The following is a 26396-nucleotide window of genomic DNA, read 5'->3' as shown; positions in this document are numbered from 1 at the left end:
TAAAAATAACAGGTTTATCACCCCACAATGTAACATATACATAATACATAAAGATCACGGTAAAAAAAAAATTCTTAGTGGGCAGACGCGCACGCGCGCACACACACACACGCGCACACACACACACGCGTACACACACACACACACACACAAACACACACAAACATACAAATGGGTTAGACCCCAGCAGCCACAGGCACACTCTCTCTTTGTCCGTGGGAAGAATTACTGCAGGACATTGCTTAAAATGGAGAAAGTTAGTGACAGAAAGACTGATGATTAGCCATTGAGGGTTAACCTCTGAAACGCGGGAGTGAGTCATAACATGGGAGGGAGTTCCCAGCATGCACAGGGGGAATTCCTATGACCTGTGACCAAACCAAGACGTGAACCTCTCCATGGCAGAAATGAGCGCCTGGCGGTGGGCGGGGGCGGCTCTCGGTGCCAAGCTCTCTCAAATCTTGAGAAACCACAGCCCGCTGCTGCGCCAGCACTGCTGCCAGCCAAGCCGCCCCACAGCAGGGCCAAAAAGCGCGGAAGCGGAGCCTACAGCAAGGCAGGTAGAGCAAAACCCACTTCAGAATGACAGTTTCGCAAGAGGCATAAAAAAAAAGGACCACAAAATGAAGAACATGGGGAAATAAATCCAGAAAGTGGCATGTAATGCAAAATTTTTCAAAACACGCTAAAACTATGCACACAAAGACATTCACCTGTAGTTCATCAGGTGCAGGAATGCCTAAAAGGTGGCGGCAGCCCCGGCTGATAGCCACACCCTGCTCCCCGGACAATGCTGCTTTGGACTTCATGCGGACTGAACAAGGAAGCGTGCTGGTGTAAGTTTTAGTCATAGTCTCCAGTTTCACTCTTTTCGCAATGATCTGGAGGAGACACAGATACCCCCTGACAGGGTAGAGACACACCCCATAGTTTTCACCCCAGGGTCACCCCAGGCAATACAGATCTAGGCAGGATGACCTGTCATAGCAGCCTATTCTACTTTAAGTAATGATTGACGAGAAGCACCCATTGTAAAGGGAGACCAACCATAATCTATCAAAAAGCAGAGAAGCATGCAGGACAAGGAACATGGCTGTATAAGTTCATCTGCATCTTCTGCAGAATGTCTGAGCAACATTTATATTTAAATATGACGTCAAATTCAGAGTGTGGGCATCCTGAGTAAGGGGATTGTAAAGTCACTGAACACCTGAGCAAAGGGTGAGCATAGCACAGGAGAACAACCAGCAGAGAGTGGAACAATCAGGGCAAAGTCCTGCAAGGAGAACCGACCTGACACGATCACCCCTTACACCACCAAGCATACTGGATCTCCAGTGCAAGACAAGACTGATCTTTCAACCCTCACTGGGTTCTGAAGTACCGCCACATGCAAGTCCACGAGGGGATTGGAACCATGCTCCCCGCAAGTCCCATATTTAAACCAAAAAGACGTTTATATGTCTTCATGCGCTTGGGTTCCTTACGGCATCTTCGCATCAGAGGAGGACATGGGCAGCAGCAGGTCGAGGCCTGCATGAGCCGCAGCAGAGCTGAAGAAAAAGCTAACTCCTCATAATGCATTCCAGCAGTAACTGCTAATGGCTCGCTCCTCCTAACCCATTAATCTCTGTGTTTCCTTGCAAAGCCCTCACTTGTTTGCGGTACGTGACAAAAACAGCCTCACAGGTGACTCTGGAGGCTACGGAGGATCCTCCTCACCCAGCAGCTTGCTGGCCTGCTTCGCCAGATGAGCAGCTCGACTGTTTCTTCTAAACAAACAGGCGAGGTTTCACTATCCCTCCCTTTGACTTGACTTAAACAGGGGAAAACCTCAAAACATTTCAATAAAAAAAATCCTGCACGCTACCACGGCCACTGCAGCCAAACAGTCTTGTGCAGTCTTAACTGCAACCACAGGATGCTGGCACCAACTGCTTGCGGGGAGAGGGGAGCCATTTGGAAGGAGAAGCAGGGTTTTTATTTACCTGTGGATGGAGCTCCTCCCTCCTGCTTCCAACATGCCAAATAGTTCCAATTCTTGCGGCTTCTTAACCCTCAGGCCGCGTTGTTATTTTTTCAGGGAGGTGGTATCGTCCTGCTGTAACAGTTTCTATTGCCGTTGCAATAAAATGCACTTGGGCCACGGAGTTTTAGCAACCGACATCATGCTCAGGGCAGCGCGATATATCGATATTATATCGTGTATGCGCAATAATCACTGGGGCTTCAGATGACGGGCGAAACATTTGGCCGGATGCCAGCTTTTCAGTACTATACGGACATTTATTCACACCCACAATTTGGTAAGCAGATTAGTAGCCCGCCTAAAATGTTAATGAGATGTTTTGTGATGCCCAAAAGTTAGTAATGTTTATAAGCTTGCGTATCTTTATGTTTATTAAATTTTGTTAGCGGAGCACACCACATAATACTGTTTTGGTATAATTCAGTGTGATATTAACTGAAGCGGCGGCAAAGAAAGGAACAGCTCAGCGGCCATGACATCTTTTAAAAGAGGAGATCTTGCGGATAAACAAGGAAAAAGACGTCGGCGGTGTGGCGGTACTTTTTGCAGTCCAACACATTTATTAAACATGAGGATATGTCGAATTTATACTGATTACTTACTTTTGGGCATCATAAAATGGCTCAATAATTTAGGCAAACTATTAAGAAATTGTGGGCATAAACGTCCGTATAATACCGAAAAGCCAGAGTCTGGCCAAATGTTTCGTCTGTCACCTGAAGCCCAGGTGAATATTGAGCAAGCACGATATAATATCGATATGATATTGGCCAGCCCAAAGCATGCAGTTTCCACCATGCAGTCCACTGAACTTATCAGCCATTAAAAGGCAGTTTTCAAAAAGTACCTTTCACATCAAAACTATGGAAAGTGTTGCATCACTGAAACAGGCAGACATCTTTCACATTCCTAAATTCAAAACCGTTGACAGTTCCCTGAGCAAAAAGTTTTTACAGTCCCTTTCGTACTCATTCAGAAGGAGTCTTAAATCATCATGGAGCCACCCCCCCCCCCCTCCCCAACCCTACCACACTTGAAAGCACTTCCTACAAAGTTCAACTGAGCAGCTCGTTTGCTGATAGACTCAGCGGTCTTCGTCAGACGCACCACCCGCCACTGCAATGCAACAGGCTGTCACGGGGGGTGACACTGCAGACCTGCCTGGCCCACACCCAACTGCAAGCTGCTACCTCACCAATCAGGCTCTTCAGGGATATGCCACCCATTTCAACCTTCAAACGAAGCCTTGCCCATTCGCTGGAGCACCTTTAAAACCACAAAAAAAAACTGGGGGGGGGGAAAGTAGAAATCAAAAGACAGCCTAAAGCAATGCGGCAGATAGCAACGAGATCACCCCAATAATGCAGGAGCTACAACACGGCATGGGATCTGCAATTTCTCAGGAGAACATCATCATGGCACATGAACACACTGAGTCCATGTGAGCAGGCTAGTGCAGAAAGTAAAGGAACCACAAAAAGGACCGAACACACATAGTGCAACACGATCACTAGCTGGCTGCACTTAAAGCCCTTGCATAACCAGTTTGTTTGGCAAACAAAGACCACAGCATGGCAGCACAACAAACATACTGGCACGAGGTGATCCTGCATCTCTGTGAGAACCGCGCCAGGATGGAAGGACTCTTCCCAGAGAGATCAGCTGAGTTTGCATGGAGAACTGAGCACAGACACCCCAGCCCACAGACAGAAATGTAACACACAAGACTCAACACAAATAGCACCTCAAAAAAGACTTGGCAGGGATGACAGGAGGAGAGATGACCATGTCATCCAGGGTTACTCTGCAGAACTCTGAAGTCCTCTTGCTCAGCATTCTCTGCAGACATCATCACACCAAAATGCCCTTTTGTGGCAGCTTCACAGATGATTGGTGGCCATTGTGGGGTAAGTCATTATCCATTATTTTCATCCAAGGTGCTCCCCTATGACCTCTCACTACAAGAAGAAAGAAAGGAGAGGCCACCCTGTTTTCAACCACTGGTCCTACGTTCAGCTAAAGCTTTATAGCAGGAAAACAAATCAAAGCAGAGGAAGCTGACATGGCACCAGCCTTAGGAGAAGCCATAAGGTGCTGGTGGGGTTCTAGGAAGTCCAAGAAAATGATGCTTCAAAACATCAAGATGAGCAGTAGTATCTTGTGTTGTCAATCACTGCTTGGGATCTCCCATGTCCAACTGGTTGCTTTGTTTGCACCAATTATAAACTGGGCAATGACTGATGAAGATCATTCCACCCACCATGAGTCACACCCACTTTCCACCTCCGCCCTCATTCCTGAACAGTGAAGCACAGACGGGGCTGACCTGACCATGGACCGACATCCCTTCTAAGCACCCCCACCTGCACTCTGTGCAGAATATTGTCCATGGGGCCACCCTTTACTCCATTTGCCATCATCCCGCTGTCCCATTGGCCCCACCACACACACACACACACACACACACACACACACACACACAAAATTGGGTGAGTGGCACCAGACAGCCAACACAAAGCTTTAAAAACTTCAAGGGCTTCGTCAGATAACTCGCTGCATTGCACGCTTCTGACTTCTTGATGGGTGTTTAAAATGTAATTACCGAGACCATTTGCAGCTTCCCCCAAGAGTGCATTAGCACCAACAGCAAGCAGCAGAAGTCAGATGTCAGTAACCTAATTAAGATGGCGTCTGAGCGGGAGGACTGAGCCGCGCCTATCAGGGTATGACTGGATTCTGCAGTTGTTTTTTTAACCCACTTTCCATCACTTCTGCTGCTGTTTGTCGCCCAGTTCGTCATATTTTCTACTTTAAATTCTGCTACTACCCCCCCCCCGCACAAAACAAGCTGTACTCCTCACCTTGGATTTGCACGTTTGCTACGTAACAGAATGGGAGGAGATGGGACTGAAATCGCTGCACTCGCCTCTGCAAAGGTCCCACTCATCTGCATAGTCAGTCAGACAGAGCCACTAAGCACTGGTGGTGCAGAATGCACACACCCCCAAGAGCGGCGGCCGGCCGGCCCAGCCATGTGGGCCCCCTCCCCCCAACTCCCACTGCCGCAGGCCTCTCTGGCTGGGTCTTCCCACCAAATCACCCCTGGTCACCACACCCAGTTTCCCATCATTCATCCATGACCAACACCTCCTACCCTGGGAGGGAAAGACAAAAAAATAAAAACAGAAAATCATACACATGTGATAAGGGTCACGGAATCTCACCGTAACGCGCTTGACAAAAACGGCTTCCCCTCACACCCCAACTGGCCACCACCCCATAGAGAATGTGTCTCATTAGCAGAGTGCTTACGGCAGAACCCCCAGGAAATTCTACACGTGAGAGTTATTAGCACATTTGGAGAAGACCAATGGACCCTACCAACTGCTGGTCACACACTTTCCTCGAAAGAAAAAAAAAAAAAACACAAACATGTAAAACACCTGAATTAAGCAGATTACCAATACATGATCAGCTATGAAAGTGGTAAGATGAACATTTGTGTCTGATATGCACACAGACAACTATATACTATTATACTTCATTACCTGCAGGCTCCAGACCAGCAGAGCTGTGTCCTTCCAGAGCTCCCGTATCATCCACGCAGGTGAGGTTGCAGATCAAATCACTGAGTAGCACCTCACCTCAACAGTGAGCAGCTGCACCGATTTCCATTTCTCCACAGTGTGATTGCAAGCACAGTATAAAAATTGTGCACGTACGTGTGCACACACACACACACACACACACACACACACACACACACACATAAACCCTCAACCTCAAGCAAGGCATGAGTCATGAGGGGGGAAGAAAAACTATTCTGCATGCCTCAAAGAGACAGTGACTAAGTCTAAACGCACGATAATTTTCTCGTGATGTTAGTTACGTGCTTAAATGGTCACAATTTTATAACCCTAATACTTATATCCATTATCAGTGGGTACATCAAGGATCAAGAATATGAACATATTGCACGTTTCCTTTCACCCACATCTTCTAACTGCAGTAAATATTTTAAAAGTAACTCTTCTCAGGGGGCTCTCCAGGAGAAGATGACGCCCAGCTCCATTTTTAATACAATTACAAAGACAGACATTTAACTCACAGGACCATGAGGTACAACTGTAAGAATAACAATAAAAATAATACTACTAAATATGATGTGGAAAAACAAACACACAAGCTCAACACTAATGAAACATGGTGGTCACTGCCCGAAATTTGGTCCTTTTCCTTATTGCGTTAGCATTTTTTGTGCTCATGCTGTGACCAGCATGCAAGTTCTCCTGCCTTCACAGGGCCAAATCATTGCATAGGCCAATAAAAACAAGCAGATTGATAAACTGACACATAGCCACATCTGGGGGAGGCTGAAATGGAAGGATGGAGAGAAGGTCTAGGGCAGAGCTCTTCAAATCTGGACCTTGATTACAAATCCAGGCCTTGTTTTTATTTCTCCCAGATAGTAAGTTTAATCATTACTGATTCCGCCTGGCTGCAGAATCTTCACACCCAGCTCACAGGTATATGAAGGCTGGCAAATAAGCAGTGCTCAGACCTTGAGGACCGTGAGTTGAATAATCCTGGTCTAGGCTGTATGGCACACATCATATGAGATACACAAGGTACACTAACCTAAAGCCAGCTTTCACTCACAGAAATGATCTGACAGAAAGCAGCCGAGAGCCACTCCTTTCCATGATGAAAAGAAGAAAATTAATTACAAATCAGGAGAGACTCCCTTCCACTTTGGAGTTGCATCCATCGATCAGCAACTGCATAATTTTGGCGCTAATGACTATCATTCCCTATTTTCCATTGCTTACTTGTGTTGGCACAAAAATAGATCAGGATTGCTTACGACCAATTCTTGACACAATCAAACTGAATTCATCACAGGCAGGTTTCATTCTGTGACAGCTATCACTATCACTATCTGACCAAGCAACATCAGGAAGCCTGGTGTGTTGAATTCCTCAGTTCAACATGGCTTCACACCTCCATCCTGCTGTAAGGAACCACAAAACTCTTGCAAAACTGGCTCGAAGGAACATTTAATAGTGGCTCAACGAACACACGGGGAACAATGGCAAGTTCTGTGCTGGGTCCCGTTTCACCCTGCTGGGGTCCCTAAAGTCCCGCAAAGCCTCTTTGGCCGTAATGGGTTGGATTCATCCACCTGGATGGAAACAGTTGGATCAGGCTCCCACATCTGAATCCAAGGTGCGAGGTCCAAGCGGAGTTCGCAGCCCACATGGACATCGCCTAGGAGATGCGGTTCTAAGAAAAGCCAGGCCCACCAGCATTTAAATAACCACTGCGGGTGGGTAGGTGTGACTGTAACAAGGTTCCACATGCTCGCCTGTAAATTCTCTTAACTGACTGGAAAGCTCTACAGCTTTGATTTATGTCACTCATTTCACAACTGGGAAAAGAATAATTTTGTCACAAACGCCTGCAGAGGAATGTGGACCTTTGGTGAGCTTCAGGCTCAGCCTCAGCCAGGAGGACCAGCAAAAGCTCTTATCTTTCACTTCTTTTTTTTTTTTTACAGCTGCCCTGCACATTGAGGGCCTTTGTGCTGCAGATGACTCACTTGGCGAAAGTCGCATGTCATGCTGCAGGCTGCGTGACTCAACCAGAATCTAGGGCCGCTGGTGCAAGCACCAAACCACTGGCCGAGAACTGGCGAGAACGGGCGCTGGCGGCTCCCTGGGCCGGTGGTGGTTCGAGCCCGCCCTTCCGCGCCAGCTGGATGACTGGCCCACACCAGTGTTGGCCCTGAATGTAGAGGAAGGGATTATTCATATACATGTATGCAACCTTTCCATACCTGCACCTGCTGGCTGGCAGGGTCCACTGCTTGGAAGGTCTATCCTGCACTGCCATCAGCAAGGGATTTTAAATCCCAAGTGGGGGAGAAACAATGACAAGAATAATAGCCGCATGCTTTTATAATGTTCTACAGAGCACACGCCAGGGGGATGCCGAAAACTCATCAAGCCTCTGGTTCCTCACTTCACAGAATGGCTGCAGAGAAGACGGCTACAATGGATAAGCTGACAAAGGCCACTCAGAGGCACACACTGAAGGAGGCAGGCTGCACTAGTACCAAGGCACAGGCCCCAAACAGGCTCGCCTGACCGTCCTTCCTCTGTGACGTCAGACGGACTGCAGAACTTGGGAGGGATCAAGCGCTATCCGACCTGGGGACAGTGGACTCATAAGAGAAGCGGAGGCACTGGAGTATTTTTAGAAGAAGTGACTAAACTCACACCTCGTGGGGGGCTGCGGGGTGTGGGGGGGGTGGTGCGAAAGGGGGTTTCCAGTAGTGCAAGCTCTAGTTCTGATTGGTTATATTGGCTGAGGTACAATCCTGCCTTACATGAGCATCTTAAAGCAACACTACAAGACTGAAATGTCAGGGAAATATCGATACCAGAGTTGGGACTTTCAGTGTGTGTCACCTTCAAAATCCAATGACACTCAGCCAAAATGTCTCAGCAGCAAGGAGCACAGACAGGAGGTAGACATGCAAATTATGCAACACCTGACAATTAAAAACATTACATATTTCCCAAGATTACTTATACAAAATAGCAGCCAATTCAAAACAAGCTATTCATAAGCCACCGTGCATCTACAGCTTTCCTTTTCAAAGTGGGGGAAGTTACCATTATTTGCATCTCCGTTGACATTGTCAAATTTAAAATTCTTGAGCAACCAAGTTACTACTGCTTCTGTCTTAGCAGCTCCGCTTACTCTAAGCCCGTTAACAGTTTACTTGGCTGCTCTCACTGGCTGCCTGAAGTATCCTCTCTACCTTAATCACTGATATTTCTTGTCTGGAATATGAGATTAGCAAGCAGAGATCCATGGCCATACATGTTTATTTAAAAAATTTAATACACATGCTGCTATGCCATTACCCAGAACAGTTGCAGCTAGGGCTGCACGATTCTGAAAAAAAAATGTGAATTGTGGTTCTTTTGCTTAGAATTGAGATCACAATTCACCGTAATGATTTTTTTCCCCTTAAATTTAAATGTTTACTGCACTCATTAAACTGCAAAAGGAAACACAACAAAACATGACTGTGCCAAACATAAGTCAACAGAAAGGAAATGTTCAATTGGCCATCCAGTTAGGGTAACCAAAACCAAAAGTTCCAGTACCAAAAGTCCCAGTGGGACACTTTTTTGGTATTTCAGTACTTTCGGGTGGGACTTGAAACACTGTCTTTGTTGAACAGTTATGCAAATAGTCTGCCCCTGAAATGTAATACAACTGATGTCTTGAAAACATTTCTGAATTTCAGAAAACAACAATAAATGTGGTCAAATAATAATAATGTATACATGGACAAAGGAAGTGACCCAAGCTTTAACTGCGATCTGGTCTGAAGAAGCAGAGATCAGGATACGATAAAAAGAAATACAAGTATTTTGTATAATATACTAGGACAGCACGGTACTGGAAAATTTCTAAGTATTGCACTGTGATTTGTTGTAATAAATATTGGGGTATTTATAAAACTAAAAAGGAGTTCAACAAATTTCTCAAAAACCCATCTTGGAGGGATTTAAATAGCAAGGATGAAAATGATTATGATTGTTGTGTCTCGGAGAACGCATGCATCGCTCATGCAAAGGCAGCGGAGCTAAACTTTAAACTGATTTTTAAACATATACTAGATTATCTTGAAAAAGTAATAACTAAAATTGCTAAACTTGATCATTTTTTTTTCCTATGAGAGAGTAAAAATGTTTTAGCAAGATGTAACTCCTTGCGCTATAAGGTCCGTCTACAGAATTGAAAGAAGTCATCTGACCTTAATCTAGCTGACTGACGAAGAAAGAATTGCACACACACAACATCCAATGATGGTATTAATATTGCACATCAGCCAGCCCTGTAACATACAGCCACTTTGGTACTCTCAAAGGTCATTTAGAAAGATCACATAGAGATGTCAATCGCGATAGTGCTTTTTATTTTTATTTTTTTTTTTACAATTAATTGTGCAGCCCTAGTTGCAACTCACTTTTCGTCACCATGTATTATTTTACACAATCTTATAAAAGTCTGCATGCCTGTATGTATGATGCTGAAAGACTATTGACAGTGAAAAGAGCAGGTTTGAGAATAAAATAAGAACAAAAACTAACATTTCCAAATAACTCAAGGTCATAAAGAAGAAAAGTTTGGAAACCCTTCTTCGACCAAGCAATTGAATGCATAAAACCTAGGAGGTTAAAATGCCATGCTTATTTTTTTTTTATTTTCTGGACCGGTCATAATAAAATAAACTGGAAAATGCTGCCATTCTTGTAAACCATTAAGTTATAACCATTGTGATAATGGTGTGAAGTGATTAATACACAGAGAGAAGCATGATCATAATGCAACATGATTGAGCAGAAACGTTCCTCAAACTCAGAACAGAAGAGAAGTCTGCCCTCGTTTCATGTGGGCCAATGATGACAAGTCTAACAGAATAATACGTGGCAGACAGTAAGACAGAAGTACAATCACCAGCTACACATTGAAACGGGACTTACAGAACCACCAACAGAAACACAACATTTTTACACAGAACATCTAAAAGCTATAGGGTATTATCAGCAATTAGCAGTTAAGCAGCAATTAATACATTTTACTCTGATTTGAAAATGTGTTCAGCAGAAGCAAGCAAACTTTCCGAAAGTGCTTTGAAAAAGAAAAAAAAACAACTGGACTAATCACATGTTGCAAGAAATCTTAAACAATACAATTAATCATTTACACAAATTAAGAAATATGGGTGTTTGGTTTGAGAAAAAAAAAATCCATTCAGAAGAATTTATTGTTAGAGCAGTTAAAGTGAATACAGCAACCTAACTAAAACAATTAAGTGCAAAGTTGTCTTCCACAAGTAGGTCTCCTGCTATTTAAACATCTGTTTTGAGGTTTCTAGGTAATGAGCAGTAATTACCAAAAGGTTAATATTACATGTAAAATGTTTCTGCTCTTCTACTGCATTGTCAAGGCATTTATTGGCTTTTTCACCGCGCATCCAAATAATTCAAGGACGCATCAAAAGCCCTTTTGGGACATGATTAGTTTTACCCAGGGTAGTTCAGTACGTAATTTGTAAAGTGATCTGACTGGCCCATTCAGACATTAAGAAACATATGTAATTCCCCACAAATGACCACTAATAATTCAGTTAGGATGTTAACATCAGAGTTAGCACATACAAAAAAAAAGCAAATGACTAAAGAACGTTTTTGTGGGGGCCTATCCCTTTAACATACTAATCAAACAAAAGCAGAACTCTGTTTTTCCTCCAAACCAAACAGTAGCTTACAGTACAAATCAGTGCACACGGCATGTTGTACTGCTCGGCACCTACTGAAAACCTTGCCACAGAAGAGCCTGTGTCAGACTGTCAGATACCCATTTAAGCTTGATTTTAAGTAGATAAATGCTGTTTCAGCCTTACCAAACAGATGCGTGCCTTTATAGATATGACCTTATTACTGGGATGACAATTCACACTATTCCTATTACCGACAGAGGTCCGCGTTCACCGCAATGCAGAAAGCAATTTGAATTTTTATTGTGGAGGCTTGTAATAATTACAGAAATGGCATTTTCAGACTGGATTAAAATTACGGACCTCGCCGGTAATTGTTTCAATTACATCCCCAGGTAAAGCTAATACAGTCCGAATAGACACACAGTGGCTTTCCAACTGCAGCATGGACAACGCATTATTGACCTGTGATGTGTAAGGTGTTGTTTAACACCATAAGGGAAAGAAACTTACTAGCTCTTTTCTCTACTTTCACCCTCAGACATCACCAGACGATGCTAGCGTTCTATCCTACAGAGTGTTCTACAAACGATCAGTATCACTTACCACAGTGACCACATTTACAAATTCCACAGTCCATCCAGTATGCTCAGCTATCTGAAATATGACACACAGAGATATGCAATACAAATGAGGTTAATAAACACAATAAATCACCTCTTCATGTGTAACCTCTTCAAGGAAATCCGAATCCAAAATAAACCATATAAGTTACTAATACGCTATCCGAGCACCAATCAGTTGATATGCACATATAACTTGGGTAGCAAACTACTAATCATCCAAAGTAGTACACACACACTACCTGCTATGCAGCCCTGAGGTCTGCACACAGCCTGCAATTAAAGCGACTTATTTGCTCAAGTTATTCTCGTGCAAACAGAAGTCTCTGGCACTCCTAGAAGATTTGGAAAGTAGGCCAGTCGGTCTCTTGTGACTCTCTGTCGCCGGCATGAAGATGAATATGGGACTGAGTAAAGGTAACACTGAGCTCCCTGGGGAACCACCGACTCTGCCTCCAAGCACACGGAACGCATGCAGGAGGCCGTAACCACAACGGCTACGTACTTAAATGCTAAACTTCATTCCAGTATCCATCCTACAGTAGTAGCAGTAATGTGGCAGTAGTAACAGCAATAATTATAATAACAATAAATCCAACTCAAAATTACCTTAAATGAGAAGGTAACCGAAGCTCAATTCATCTTCCCAAAATAGTACTGCAGCCAAACAAAGCCAGCCGCACTAGTCTGAAGCAATTTTTCTGATGCTGACATAAGGTTTGAATCGATAAGCTGATCTGTATAAATAAACCACCAACCACGGTGAGCCCACGTCCAGCCTCTGTACTAAGATACATATGGATTTCTTACTTACAAAGGCTGTATATTCACATCATGGATATTTGCCTTTTAAACACAATACAACAACCACCAGTCTGGGAACTACATATACCATTCCATCTTCCAGCCACTTATGCAGTACTGGTTCGTGGGGGAGTCTGGAGCTCATCCCAGACAGTAGAGGCCACATGGCAGGGGTACACCCTGGATAGGATGTCAATCTGCTGCAGGGTACACACTTACATACTGGCACGTCTGTGAAGCTTAGGAAAGCCTACAAGGCTCCTCCTCCCCATCCCAGTGAAGATCACAGCAGAGTTTGGGGGGGTGGTGGTGAAGTAGAGAGGAACTGGGAATGGCAGTCCAGCACCGGGGGCTAGAGCCCCGAAGATGATCTCCTCACCACTGCTTGGTAGTGAAAAGCTTCCACCCAATGGGCACAGGGCTGGACTGTCCCACCACACACTTCCTGGATGATTCAGTCCCCTCCCCCCAATCCGCACAACCCCCTTCCTTTGTTTATCAACACAGAGGGAAAAGCTCACAGTCCAAAGGAAATGTGAGTCACTAGAGAAACACGACGGGTCCTTCCAAAATCTCAGACTCAGGGCCCTGCAAAGCAGAGGACTGGCTAGCTGACGGCAGACGCGGGCGAGGAAGATGGCAGCCGGGCCGTGCCAGTACCGAGGGGCTAGCCAACAGGAGACACACAGGCGAGGAAGACGGCAGCCGGGCCGTGCCAGTACCGAGGGGCTAGCCAACAGGAGAGACACGGGCGAGGAAAACGGCAGCCAGGCCGTGCCAGTACCAAGGGGCTAGCCAACAGGAGACACACGGGCGAGGAAAACGGCAGCCAGGCCGTGCCAGTACCAAGGGGCTAGCCAACAGGAGACACACGGGCGAGGAAGACGGCAGCCGGGCCGTGCCAGTACCGAGGGGCTAGCCAACAGGAGAGACACGGGCGAGGAAGACAGCACTGGTGCGGCCCAGCTGCCAAGGGGCTAGTCGACGGGAGACACACGGGCGAGGAAGACAGCGCTGGTGCGGCCCAGCTGCCGAGGGGTTAGTCGACGGGAGACACGCGAGCAAGGAAGACGGCAGCCAGGCTGCGCCAGTGCCAAGGGGCTAGCCGGCGGGAGACATGCGGGCAAGGAAGAAGGAGCTGGCACGGTCCAGCTGCCAAGGGGCTAGTCGACGGGAGACACGCAGGCGAGGAAGACGGCGCTGGCATGGCCCGGCTGCCGAGGGGCTAGCTGGCTACCAGCTGGGGAGCAGTCAATCACCATGCTGGGCCAAGGCTCAGTAGATAGAGTTTCCTCCAGCCCCACTGAGAGCTTTCTTGGCTCCATATAGGGATTTTCTGAATCACAAATGGAATGTTCCTCCACATTTAAAAAAGATATGCGGGACAAAATTTATTGAATTTCATAACGACGGACGGCAGAGGGACGAAGCCAGCCTTTGTTGGGCCAAACTGGAAGAGAGCCGGTTTAGGGAGAAGCGCCCGACAAACGAACAGAACAGAGCCACAGATCCGCCTGACGGCTCCTGCAAGCACCTGGCAGCACACGTGTCATAACAGAGTAATATGCAGCCTCAGTCCATGCATAGACTTGAACCTGAGCCATGGGCATGCTGACGTAAGGCAATTATATTATGGCTTTCATCGGTTCATCACATTCTCACCCAAAGCACATACGCAACTGCTTTCAAAGGTACAACAGAAGCTCCCTTTGGGGATTTCAGTGACATGTCAACTCCTAAGCAAACCACACACACACCAACATTATAGATGCAGATTAAAATCGGGCCCTCTTTGGAGCAAAACACTTTCTAGTATTTTAGGAAATTCTTAAGAAGAGTTAGACATTTTGTGGTTTCACACAGCACCACGCCATCTCTGGTTTCATTTCAAACCAAGCCATCAGCACTTAAAACATCTATAGGATGACACAGGCTTCAACACTAACCGCAACTTTGGTTTATGGGAGACTCAGAAATAAACCACCAAAACAGACAACGTTTCAGAGTAGCCACTGTGGCCTTCGGAAGGATATCTGTGGGCGATTCGCAACAGACTGCCTTGGAGAGAGTGGGGGAGTGGTAGCAAACACCCTTAAGAGGTAAATAAGACACCATACTAGTACTGAATCCAGACACCAAGCTGACCTTGCACTACTCAATCAGGCCACTGTAATTAAAAAAAAGATATCAAATAGTACTATGGGTGCTGTATTGACCTCAATTAATCTGTGCAAGCTTAGCAAGAACTCAGTCCTCCTTCATAGACTCTGCAGGAATAATTCAAATTATGCACAGTATCACAACTGAGCTATTGCTATTAACTTGGGGTTTATCATTTCAAATGAAACTCAATAATATGCTACAGGACAAACAGCAGTAATGAGGCCAGAACTACCACATACTCAGGCACCAAATCTCTGCAGCTTGAGTGGCAAAGGTCCAACTAACTTACAGAGACACATTCTGAAGAAGGTGTTAAGACCTCACAGCCACTTAAACATGCAAATGCCAGCACGTCGTGCTACTTTCCTAATGAACACATTCATTCATTCCCCTAGCAGAGAATCCCTTTCCCTCTCACTCTGTCAGGATGTTTGCTGGCTGGAGAGTGATCACGAGGATCATCACAGCCTTCGCAGACCCACTCGGCGAGTTTGTCTTGCTGAGCACGAGCCCCAAGCAGGTGCGCGGCGACTGCTCAAGGCACTCCTGATGAAACGATGAGACGCACACGCCAGAGTCTGCGACAGACATGTTATAAAACGATTCCCTGGCGCAAAGCTGCCAGTTCCGGCCCACGGGTTCATCGCAGCTCCTGCTGTTGCCCAGTCGAAGGGGATAATCATGAAAATCAAACGGCCATCTGAGCCGGGCTTCGTGAAGGCCCGGCTGGCTTGAGCTCGCTCTTGCTCTTCCGTCCCGGGAGGGGAGCGGGCGCCTGCGCTGCTTTCCCGCAACCGCCAGAAATCCAGGGAAAGGGCTTGTTAAAAATTCATTCATTTACAGCAAAAATAGACTAAAGCATCCAACTGAGCAAAAGCGAAAACTTTGGCTCCTGAATACCATTAATAATAAATCAGCTTCGAAAGCCCAGGGGTTTCTGCCAGTAGGAACGGAGCAGGCTTCAACCCACCTTAACGCACCTCAAGGTGCCTCACAGAGTCTAACAGCGCCTCCAACTTGTTCAACCATATTTTTTAAGCTGCTATTGTATAATTACCCAAAACAATCCACAACAGCTACACATAACTGAAAGCCTGAAATTAATGAATAAATAGTTTGATTACCATGGGTGCTGGGGGAGGGAGGCAAAGGAGACCCTGTCAAGAGGAAGGAGGAGACAAGTCGTTCCAATAATCTGGGATAATTCAGTCTGTCTCGTCCTCATTCCCAGGATACACTTCACTGCTCAACTGTGTTCTGCTTTGTTTTCGTGCCCCTGTAACTCAGACCCAAGTCCTGACACCAGCCCAATGAAGCATAGCAGCAAAAAGACAAAGCAAATGCCCGAGTGAGGTTCTCTCTCCAATCCGTGTAAACCCTGAACAGGAAATAATGCAGCTAACCAGCCAAACCCTTGGACACACGCAGTCACGTTTGCCTCCGCAACCCAAGAGGCTCTGATGATTGTACCAAAGCAGCTCCTGTGCATCTCAGGATGGCAGCAGCTTGAAGCCAGCAGAGGGGTTATGAGCATGGGTGCTCCGAGTGCTTCAGCTGATGCACAGCAAGGTCAGTGCTCCCAATAAAAGTGACTCCAAAGGGACAACAGCCTCCTCCCAAATGACTACAAAGAACACCAGAATGAGGGTCAAGGGTTCCTTTTTAGGAAACAGGCTGCCTGGGAGCATGCCAACCTCGAGCCACAAATCAAATTCAGGCATCTTTTAAACAGTAATGTACCACATAAAATACAATGGTCTGCATCATTTGCAGCATATAAAATGTGTTAATTGCAACTTTTTATCAGTAGCTATGAGTATTCTGTTGATATGCAGTATTACATGGGAACAGTCAATATAAACAGTTCAGGGGGGGGAAATAATGACATTAAAACCACCTTTTTTTTGCGATTCAGTAACACCACACACACACGCTAACTTGGCAGTTACCAATTACCTGCTGGGAAGCTTCTGAGCTGGGGGGGCACATTAGCCTTGCACAGGAGTCCATTTACCAACAGGGGTCTGATAACCCCATCTCACGGACGGCCATTTGAATAATCACTTCAACGAGGGGGGAAATTAAAAAAGGCTTTCTGGGAGACAGGCCGGGCAGAGAGCCATCGGCGCATTCCAAATGACCAAATTGGTATGCGTAAGGTGCAGGGCTGCCTGCAAGCCCAGTCAGAAGCCTGCGCACGAACACACACATACACACACACCACCAGATTTGTAACCAGTTTTCACACATTCACAATCACTCTCTGAAACGGGGGCGGGACTAATGAAACTGAACACAGAGGTTTGCGTCAAACGAAGCAGGTCAGCTTTGCTTTTCAGCAGCCTACACTCACTCAGTGAGGAGAATAAGGGGGAGAAAACAATACATCTTACACATACACATGTCGACATTCACAGACAGAAGCAAAAGTCCACTTGTGCAGGCTCTGTATGGCAAAGCTGAAAAGGCCCACAAAGAAACTAAACAGAATCTGTGGGGCCTGAAGCTGCCCATGCAAGGAACCGGGAGATCTCAATGCATAAACCTTAGTTAGTTGTTAATGCCACAAAATGTTTCCACTAGAATTCCTGAAACATGGGTAGCAATGGACATCATCCATCCTTTGAAACTCTGACCCCATTGCTCTTAATTCCCAAAAGCATTTTTAATTGACAGAAGTCAATTATCACCAATGACTGCTTGTCACAACATATCAAACCAAAGATTCCCTTTGACAAATAATCTTGCATTTTTCAGACACTGATCTACCAAGACCTAATTAGCTACAGATATTCAATACTACAGTATCGATCTTACTTCAAAAAGGATCCCAAAAGGGGTGACCGCAAACAGCCAACACCGCCCAGACCATGTTCCTCACAAATGGGTATCAGGAGAACCTCTGAGGAACTCTCTGCTGCCTCGGTCATGCTTTTGAACACCATGAAGGCCTTTGTTGAAAATTGTAAAAGCGTGGACATTGCTGCCCTAAGCCTACGGAACTTCAGCAAAAGAGGACAAAAATTCTGTCAATCTGCTTGCTAATACAATACAATGCTCAACTACCATCTGACACTAACTGTTAAGAGAAAAAGTCATCATAAATTAAGTGAGCATTTCTTATACCTAAGCCAGTAACTGACACTTAAATTAGGTTTCCGCACCAATTACGTAATTATTGCAAACTCCTCATCTCTACATCTCAGGCTATCCAGCTTTGAGAGTTCGAACGGTTATAAACAATCGACCGGGAGCCTCCACAAATGGCAATCAACACGATCCAAGGCAGCTGTCCTGTAATTAAAGAGCCAAATTGCTCTCAATCAAGGACATTTAAGCAATCCCACCAACAACACACAAAGTGGCTCAGGCAGGCCACATATGCAGAACGCCGGACAAGTAATTCTTTGGCTAAAAGACAAATGTTCTTATCACCGTGTCTTGGAAATCCAGTAACATTTACAAGCCAAATGTCACAGTTTGTACAAGGCAATATCCCACATCAATGACCCACCCTTTTTGGTCACAGGATAGATAGCATTCACATTCTGGTCCTAAGTCACATTTGCGTGAAGTTAATAGATTGGAAACACTTGATCAATAGTAACTGAACAGTGGAGCTGGGTGGTGATAAAAAGCTATAATTACACATATTCCTAGTGAACACCACCCACCTACCCACCGAAACACACACACACACAGTTAATCCCCTTTCCTCTACCAGCAAGTAGTGTACAGCAGTCTCGGAGGTCTACAGTCAATATGACACAGCTCTTTTTCAACAAATGCTACTTTAAAGAGAAGGGGGGGGGTCCTTACAATTATATTCATTTCTTAATTCTAAATCAAGAGAACAAGCAGACTTTGCAAGTATAATTAATTCAAAATGTCATTTTTAGGCCACCTATGAGGGAATTAAAAAAAATGACCCTTCCTGAGAACTCTTTTACGTTACCAACGTATGTGAATCATCATAAGACAAATCCCCAGAAGCTTATTAACATCAGAAGGCAGAGTGCGCTGCGGTGGAGGGGTGTGATCGCAGCCTGTTAGTAGAATAGGCACTGATAACACACTCCATTATGTATTGGGCCCACTAACAATTTGTATGTACTGTGCATTTACTGATACAGTTTCCAAAAGGTACTTGGTTCTCCTAAGAACAAGACTGGCACCCATTCTGGTTGGTTTATTTTACCATGGTCGGCCTACATGTTTCCAACCAGCAAAGTAAATGGAATCCAAAAAAAATTTTGGTGAGGAGGGGTTGCAGTTAATCATATCCCCCAGCATCCTGTGCCTCTCATAAAAAAGGCTGGTGCTCATGGTGACCTCACACCCCTGAAAGCATGCCAGTGCAGGACTAAACTTCTGATACGGATGTCAAACACTAAACAGCCAAAGAAACTGAGCTCAACCCTCATTTTAGTACAATATTTAGTACAATGTTTTAGTAGAACACAGCAGAAAAAAAATGAACCTGTTGGTCATCATCACAAAAGTATCACTGCCACATATCAGCCACCTTATAAGTCAGTCTGATCTCTCGATAGACCAGCTGAAAACTGGCGCTCACACACACACTGACAACGGAAGGCTGAAAAAAATGTCCCATTCAACTGAAAACAATTAAATGGCCCTTACGACACCAGGCAGACAAATGGAAATTCATGAGAAAGGCTGAATATATGGTAAATATGGACCTGATGACATCTAATTCTAAAAATATGACAGAAAGAGTCAGACATTGAGGAAGCACTCTGACCCATCTGCACACCTGAAGGTCCAGGAAGGACAAGGTGGGGTGTATCAATTATAAATACCGCCTGTCTATAAACTGTCAGTGGGCGTATCAGCGCGGGATCTAAAGCAACTAGCGCACCCTGATTCCTGAGAATCACCGTATACACAGCAACCATGAAAAGTACGCCCGATGCTCGCATGCGTTTGCACGAAGCCTCTTTGTCTGGCATCAAAGACACGCGCTCACGACATACAGCGAATCTAAGACTTAGAACACAATTATCCGACAAAGCACTGCAGAAACCCTCAGTCAACCTATTCACCAGTCGTTAGAAGAATAGTCAAGTTTATTAATAATAAATAGATAAAGTTAACTGAACCAGACACAAGAGAGTGTCGTCCACCCTCACTGGCAAGACTGTCAGCATCCTCACGCGTGTCACCCTGAGCATCCACTCTGCGCATAACCAGACAGATTAACAGTAATACAGAAATTCAATACCTTTAATTTGCGTACAAATGTGGATTATAGTCTTCCCTGGAATCTGAAAAAACATGCGGGGAGACGCGTTAGGTACACGCAGAGGTCTTCTCACGTCCGAGCTGGTCCTCAGATGCTCAGCTCGCAAAGACTATTTCGCTTTGTGTTTTTGGCATCTGTCTGGCACCGTGCGGTACAGAAGCGACCGGCCAGCACCTGGGTTTCGGAAAGAAGCTGCGTTAAACTTCTCCTCACACCGGGCAGCCAGCGGGCTGCCGGCGGCACGACCGGTTACCTGACAGATGCACCAGCCCACGCAGGTCAACCTTAACCATCCCCTGCTTCCGAAGCGACAGGCTCCCCGTTGCCAAGTAACTTAACTAACCGCGTCGAGGTGCGACTGCGGCGCAATTTCAAGTGTTTTCCGCGCCAGCCACGTTATCCGCCCGGTGGCAGCTAACTCAGCTACCAGCTAACTAGCCGAGTAACTAAACCATTACCCTAGTCCCCTCGCTCCAAAACGTGACGAAGGAGGAGGTGAGGGGAAACTGTCAAGGCCCGCCCGCTCGACCCAATCCACGGGCTCGAGTGCAGCGGCAGCGGCAAGAACGCCGCTCTCCCCCCGGGCCTCGTTCAAACTCCGACCCCCGTGTTGCCGATGTCACTCACCGTGGTATGCTGAACCGGTCCAGGTTCACACTGAAACTGCGACTGTCTCTCCCTCCCCCCGGCCCTTCCGACCTCTTCGTCCCCCGGGGGGAAAAGTCCTTCCTCTGCTCCCCCCTCCCCTGGTGCTGGCGCGTCCTTGCGCGTTTGCGCCGGGTTGAGCCCACTTCAGCTTGGCCAGCAGCGTTGGTCAGCCTAGACCCTTCGTATCGGCTCCTCCACTTTCTGCCGTTGGCTTTTTCCCTCTCAGAAGCGAGCGAGCCAGCTAACATCCGGGAACCGCTCGTTCGCTCCGCCGTCAGACACCCGGAACTACTTGCAGCGCCAACCAGAGCGAGTCGCGGCGCACCAGTGCACGGTGCCACCAGTGGAGGTCCACATTCGCGCAGTTAACTAGCCCCCCAACTCGTCTGGAAGCTCTGGCTGTTTCACCTGTCACTTTGAATCGGCACATTAACCACTGTGAACATTAACCAATAAAAATGAAACTTTGCGTCTTGGATGAGAAAAAGCAAGATAGCGTTCATGCCGAGGCTGTATTCATTCATAATAAATATAAATCCATAAAAAATAAATTGTCATTCTGCACCGCAAGAAATATGTAATCCTCCGAAATAGTCTTTGGAAGGGATCTGGAAGCAATCACTGGCGCTAAAGGCGTTGTTTAAATAGCGGTTTATGGCATTTTCCCTTTTTAGAGGCAGAAACATCAGCGTAAAACATTTACAGGACTTTGTCATAAATATCGAAAAGGTCCGGGAAATGTCAATGGTATCGCCATGTCACGTGCGCTCTAAAATGTAAAAACGTAACCAAAACCGTCTACCATTATTAATGCGTGTGAAAATACAAAGTATTTCACATTGTTAAAAGTACTGAACAACTCTGAGTAAAATACTGGACAGGTGAGAGCGGCCACAGGTCCCATGCAATGAAAAATCACTTTTATTTTGACCTGACTTAGTAAATATACGCAGGCCTACACTATGCTACTCTGTGACAAGTGATGAAGCATATTCGATTTCGTATATTACATAACCGGTGTTTAAAAGCAATAATACGCTAAATTAAAACTTGTGGTAACCTGCATAACTAGCAATGCGAGTCCGTGATGAGGGTTTTACTAATCTGTTGTGTGTTGGAGCACTATGCAGGTGGTAAAATTCATTGAGGGTATACTGTATAATGCCTTATCTTCAAACAATTTCATATATTTTAATGCAAAATAGAAAACGAAAGCGAAGAGGCACATCAAAATATATTGCTGTAATGACATATGAGGTGCAATTATGTCATTTCTATTAAACACATATGCAATTATTTAATGTCATTACATTTTAAGCATACTACACCCAAAGAAAAGTTCAGAAAAGCTTCTTTATATGTCATATTAACTTACAAGGGCAGTCCGTGAAACATGTCTGAATCTGTGCATTTTACTGCTATACAGTCCCGCTCTGAGTGAACTAATACACATTAGTGATCCATCTGGAAGTTCAATATTTCATAAATGTGCCCAAAAGATATTTCCTAATGGCATACTTCACGCACACAATTTGGTGTAGTGAGAATATCACAAGTTTAATCATCCGAACCGTAAGCTGCAATTTCTCTGCTCTTTGATACTTTTGTTCCCCGTCAAATGAAAGGCATGTTTTGCTAATGATTTTCACAGCACTTTCTCCGAATTCATGCAACCCTGAGTTTTCATATCCCAAATTTAGACTTGTCGCCATACTCCCAGCAAAATGCCTCACCGATATATATCGAGTCAGTATTCTGTCTGACGGATGACAGGAACCATCCACATCAGATCTTTTCCCCGACACAGCGACCCTGGCCTACAAAACCACAAGAACCTTATCACTGGGGAAGTAGTAGGACACTACAGCAAAGCATGACTTATCTGATTACTGTGTTGTTGCCCTGTCAGGCTTTGTATCCGTCTTCTGTATATTGTGCAGGTCAAAATCACTGCAGGTAGAATGCATCATTAAACATGATACACCTAACTCAGTGCCATAGATACTCCTTGTATTGAACATGATTCTATCCACTGTCAGAAAAAAGGGTATAGCCCTGGTTCGGTTTTGTCCCCCAAGGTACAAAAACATTCATCTACCCCCAATGGTATAAAAAGGGTACAGTCCCAATGGCACAATTGGCAGACCCTTGAGGGTACAGCCCCAGTGACAAGTAATTGTACCTTCAAAGGTACAAACTGCTACGTTTTTCTGACAGTGTAGCACTATATAAAACACCACCTAGTTCCGCCTGTTGTAGAAAATAAATACATACCCATAGACTACGTTTATATATGTCTAAACTCTAAGGTCGTGGCTCCATTTGGTTGGCGGTTGGAGAAGCTGAGCTGTCCTGCCATCTTGTGGAATTTTGTGTTCATTGCAGAAAATTAACAACACCGTGCAAATGTACACTGGCGGTCACTATTCCATCTTAGACGGCCTTATTTTATTAAGATTATTGTATTTTTTAAAAAAAAAGCCACATACACAATGAAAATCATTTACAAATCACTGGCTAACCTACTGGGAATATGTCAAGATGTATCACATTTCTTGAAGAAGATTTTAATTCCAAAGTTTGAAACAAGCATCTTTGTGTGGAAATAAGTAGTTTGTGGAAGTAGTTTGTTTGAGGTGATGCAATTTAAATAATATTTTATTTAGTCTATTATGAGCTTCATTAAGCTGAAAAATAATATTTTCCTTTACACTGCTACAGTACATTTTTTATTCCAAAAATGTAGGACTACGGAATGTTTTTACTGTGCATATCTGAAGATTTTAGTGTTGATGTGGAATTTGGCCAAGTTCAGATAATGTGGATCAGGCTATATTTCTTATTCAGCTGTTTAGCAGACTATTTTATTTAACACAGTTTATCATTTTACTCCTTATCCAGTTATTGTACTTGGCTTAGTTTACCAAAGAAATTCATGTTAAACTCTCGCTCTGGGGCATCAGCAGCAAAGTACAGATTCAGACGAGAAGCGGTAACCAGTCCCTAATCAGTACGCCACCTGCTGGCCACGTAGTCTAATATCCATGTGATCCCTTTGGCTGGGGATTCTGTGCAGAATGGCATGTTTTGTTTAAAAAGGAAGGGGGCATCAGAATAACAATTAAACAAAGGCTGTTACAGCACAAAGCCAGAAGCAGATACAAATAAGAAAGGAAATGAAAATTAAGGGGAATCAGCCAAGGACTGACACCCTGGAAATATATTAACTAAACTACTACGAACTCAAACATTCTCAGAAAATAGGGCAACAAAGTGTACCTTTGCTTGTCACCGGGGCTGTACCTTCAAGGGTCTGCAAATTGTACCCTTATCTTTAGGTAATTGTACCTTTTAAGGTACAGCAATTGGCAGACCCTTGAAGGTACAACCCCATTGACAAGAAAAGGTGCAAAGTTTTACCCTTTTTTCTGAGAGAGAAAGCCTGATGGACCATTGGGGTCAGTGTCTACTGTGGCCAGTCTCCTATATGAGAGATGAAGATGAGGCTTCCATAGCCCCTCTCCTCCCACTGCTAAGAGCATCTTTAGAAGGATGAAGATGGAATGTGTAATGTGGATCTTTGCCAATAACTGCATTTCATGCCTTCAGGGAGCAATTCTCACGCGAGTTTAAGTCTCTCATCTGTGAATATTTTGGAGGTCTGGGTTCTATCTTACTGACAGCACAGCCGTGCTCTGACTGTAAGAGTTGGGTAATTCGGGTCCAGAGAGTAAAAGTCCAGACCGGGATTTTGTTTCAACTAACCAGTTGAGCATAAAGAGTCACAGTCACAGAGTACTCAACTGGTTGGTTGAAACAAAATCCCGGTCTGGACTTTTACTCTCTGGACCTGAATTACCCAACTCTCCTGACTGTCCATGTACAGACCTCACTGTACTGGCTGCATTGAATAATATGAACATTCAACAGAACATCACTGGTACCGAAAATGTCTGCTTCTGTACGCCGTAACTGTACTCCATTAATATACTGGTTCACAGTGATGGGTTTATCATTGTGTAATCCTATTAGAAATTGTCTTTCAGGCTGCAGAGATTCATTAAACTGTGGCAGTTGGATGTACATGACCTTAGTGGGGGATCACGGAGAAGGAGGTTCTGAGAAACTGTTAGGAATCTGGAGTTGGCTCCAGCTGGTAAACTTTTGATAGCATGAGGTCCTATTGATAAACTCTGTACACATTTCTCATGGATTCTCTTGGAAAAAACCACTGAGTCACTGACATACACATAACACAGGAATCTGCAAGGCACTTTCCATCTTAGCTTTGGTGATCTTTTCAAGTCTTGAAAGAACCAACCAGAACCTCTAGGTCTTCCATCGAGGCCTTTTCTGCTGCCAACAGTGGGGGTGGGATCTCAGCGGCATCTGATACATGATCTCACAGAAATATTTCCCTACTCCAGAAGGACTGCCCTGGGTGTACCTCAGCCTAGTGACCTATGCTGTCTGGGATAGTCTCCAGGCTCGTGCCCCCCCACCATTGATCTGATAAGCAGTTACAAGTCAGAAACATGTTCTCATCTGAGTGAGAATGTGATTTTAGGAGAAAAAAAAGGCAAATTAACATTAAAAAAATCACAGATATATGATGCATACGAGAAATAACTAAGAACATACACTCACCTAAAGGATTATTAGGAACACCATACTAATACGGTGTTTGACCCCCTTTCGCCTTCAGAACTGCCTTAATTCTACGTGGCATTGATTCAACAAGGTGCTGAAAGCATTCTTTAGAAATGTTGGCCCATATTGATAGGATAGCATCTTGCAGTTGATGGAGATTTGTGGGATGCACATCCAGGGCACGAAGCTCCCGTTCCACCACATCCCAAAGATGCTCTATTGGGTTGAGATCTGGTGACTGTGGGGGCCATTGTAGTACAGTGAACTCATTGTCATGTTCAAAAAACCAATTTGAAATGATTCGAGCTTTGTGACATGGTGCATTATCCTGCTGGAAGTAGCCATCAGAGGATGGGTACATGGTGGTCATAAAGGGATGGACATGGTCAGAAACAATGCTCAGGTAGGCCGTGGCATTTAAACGATGCCCAATTGGCACTAAGGGGCCTAAAGTGTGCCAAGAAAACATCCCCCACACCATTACACCACCACCACCAGCCTGCACAGTGGTAACAAGGCATGATGGATCCATGTTCTCATTCTGTTTACGTCAAATTCTGACTCTACCATTTGAATGTCTCAACAGAAATCGAGACTCATCAGACCAGGCAACATTTTTCCAGTCTTCAACTGTCCAATTTTGGTGAGCTCGTGCAAATTGTAGCCTCTTTTTCCTATTTGTAGTGGAGATGAGTGGTACCCGGTGGGGTCTTCTGCTGTTGTAGTCCATCCGCCTCAAGGTTGTGCGTGTTGTGGCTTCACAAATGCTTTGCTGCATACCTCGGTTGTAACAAGTGGTTATTTCAGTCAAAGTTGCTCCTCTATCAGCTTGAATCAGTCAGCCCATTCTCCTCTGACCTCTAGCATCAACAAGGCATTTTCGCCCACAGGACTGCCGCATGCTGGATGTTT

The 26396-nt window shown here is 45.1% G+C and overlaps 1 protein-coding gene across 3 annotated transcripts in view; it reads right to left on the bottom strand.

Moving 5' to 3' along the window:
- Positions 1 to 21101, bottom strand: part of foxj3 (forkhead box J3) — a 60174-nt gene extending 39073 nt beyond the window's left edge. The window contains exons 1-2 of one of the 3 annotated variants that reach the window (XM_023837427.2): positions 20814 to 21101; positions 20166 to 20208 (exon numbers count right to left, since the gene is read on the bottom strand). The gene's annotated coding sequence lies outside the window, so the exon portion shown is untranslated. Of the gene's footprint in view, positions 1 to 11936; positions 11988 to 20165; positions 20209 to 20813 lie in introns of all 3 variants that reach the window. The other 2 variants (XM_023837426.2, XM_023837428.2) reach the window with 2 other exon arrangements.
- Between the last annotated feature and the right edge of the window lie 5295 nt (positions 21102 to 26396).

Source organism: Paramormyrops kingsleyae, chromosome 8, assembly GCF_048594095.1.
Source record: "Paramormyrops kingsleyae isolate MSU_618 chromosome 8, PKINGS_0.4, whole genome shotgun sequence".
NCBI classification, from domain to species: Eukaryota; Metazoa; Chordata; class Actinopteri; order Osteoglossiformes; family Mormyridae; genus Paramormyrops; species Paramormyrops kingsleyae.
Note: the sequence above shows the minus strand (reverse complement) of the source record. Positions and strands in the feature narration are given on the sequence as shown.